We start from the raw sequence: 2,500 nt of genomic DNA on the forward strand, positions 1-2,500 counted from the left end.
TATATATATATATATATATATATATATATATATATATATATATATATATGTATATATATTCTTATCGTGGCCAAAAACTGGTACACTACGGCCCCAGGATGAACTGTAGAGGATCTCGGAGCAGCAGGAGGCCCCAAAGGTACAGGGTCATGGCCCACTGGCGTGTGAACACGCCCTGGCCTTTTACTAACTCCTACCCCTAAGCCCCCTGGGGTTAATGGGAAGCTCGCGAGTCCTCCCCCCTTGAGATAACCCTTCGGCAACGTCTCGTATAATTGGAAATGTCGGGGAGAGGGGAAATGTCCGTACCCACCCAGCAAGAGAGGTGGGCTGCGGGCCCCGTTAGAAGGGTGACTGCTGGAAATCAGGACTGGAACAGGGGCTACTCATCCCACCTGCGTTCTGGTAGCCGCCAGCCCAGAATGAAGTTTATGGTGTTCCCGCAGCCTGCCGCCCCTTTTTATGTGGGACAGCGTCGGCGGGGACGGCAGAGGTGGCATCCATCCGGAGTGACTGCCCGAGGATTAACCTCAGGTGGGAAGTCAGGGCGGGGGCTTGGAACATCCGCTCTTTGCATCAGGATGATCGGTTGCCTCTACTATCAAGGGAACTGGGGAGGCTAAGAGGTGGATGGCTGCTCGGAGGTGAGAATTCCTGGCAGTGACATGATGATTGTAGGTGGCCACACCTATTACTGGTCAGGCCGCAGCAATGGTCTTATGCAGAGCTGCTCCTAGGGGAATCCCACAGGTGGATGTTGGGTCCTGCAGCCTGCTGCCCCCTTTTATATGGGGTAGTGTCGGATGGGGTGGCATAAGTGGCATCCATCCGAAGTGACTGCCTGAAGGTTAACCTCAGGTGGGAAGTCAGGGTGGGGGCTTGGAACATCCGCTCTTTGCGTCCGGATGATCGGTTGCCTGTACTATTGAGGGAACTGGGACCTGGCAGCGGCATGATCAGTGTAGGTGGCTACGCCTATTACTGGTCAGGCTGCAGCGATGGCTTATGCAGAGCTGCTCTCTAGGGAACCCCACAGGTGGATGTTGGGTGCCATAGCTTGCCACCTCTTTTTATGTGGGGCAGCGTTGGCGGTGATGGCAGAGGTGACATCCACCAGGAGTGACTGCCCGAGGGTTAACCCAAGGCTACCCATTGCTGGTCAGGCCGCAGTGATGGTCACCATCTTCAGGGAGTAGCCATAGCTATGTCCAGTAAGCTCCAGCCTTTAGTTGACGAGCGTATAATGGTATTGAGACTGAAGCTATCATTTGGCTTCATGTCCCTTATTCCTGTGTATGCTCCTACTGATGTTTGTAAACTCGTTGTGAAAGAGATGCTCTATGCCAGACTTGTATCTGTGACAGACAATTGTCCCCGGTGAGATGTTCGTATTGTTCTGAGTGACTTCAATGCAGTATCTGGCTGTGATCGAGCTAGCTATGAGATTTCTGTCGGTCCTCATGGTTCGGGAGCTGATACCGCCAGTTCAAAACTCCCCAGTAGGCCAATGATCACCCCAGTGTGTTTCATTTGGACAGGCTAAAGGAGGGAGAGTGTGCTCAAGGGTTAGCTGAGGCAATCTGACGCTCGACAATCTGACTGACCCTGTACTTCTTTGGTGAACCTTCAACAGCAAAACACTTGATGCATCCCAAGAATCGATTAGTGAACGCCTGAGAGCATGAAAGAATTTTATTTCACAGGAGACACTGGAAGCCACAGGTGCTTGCCGTGTGTCTCGTCTGACAGGGGATCGGGATTTGCACTGTTCTCAGGTGCGCAGAACTTCTTGTTTCTTGTTAAATACCCTTCATCCTGCATACCAAGCCCTGCGAATGCTAAACTCCAAGCCCTCTTCACAAGTGACTGCAATTCGCTTAGTAAATGGCCAGATCGTCTCAGATCCTGTTGTGGTGCGGGAGCGTTGGGCTGCGTATTTTGAGCAGTTGTACCAGGTTGACCCACCAACAGATAACTTGGATGCAGGTAGTGCCGTGATTCTGATGCCGGACCCATCCATCAGTGAGGATCCACCCTCCCTAACTGAAGTTAGAGTGGCGTTCTCCAAGCTGGAGTGGCAAAGGAGCAGGTATTTGCGGAATCCCAGCTGAATTGTTACTGGATGCTGGTGAACCTATGACATACAGGTTGCATGCTGTCCTGACCATTCCCCCTGACCTGTTGAGGGGTGTGGTTATCCCTCTCTGGAAGGGGAAGGGGGATTGATGATACTGTAGCAATCACCGAGGCGTCACACTGCTCAGTATACTAGGCAAAGTTCTTGCCCACATCCTTCTGAGACGTATCAGAGACCACCTACTGAGGCATTAGAGGATGGGGCAATCTGCATTTACTCCTGGTAAGTCCACAATAGACCGTATCCTTGCACTTTGAGTCATTGTAGAGTGCCGTCATGAGTTTGGGCGTGGGCTACCAGCAGCCTATATCAACGTCAAGAAGGCATTCGATACAATGCATTGGGAATCACTCTGGGAGATCC

This window comes from Penaeus vannamei, chromosome 16 (genome assembly GCF_042767895.1).
Source record: "Penaeus vannamei isolate JL-2024 chromosome 16, ASM4276789v1, whole genome shotgun sequence".
In the NCBI taxonomy this organism is placed as follows: Eukaryota; Metazoa; Arthropoda; class Malacostraca; order Decapoda; family Penaeidae; genus Penaeus; species Penaeus vannamei.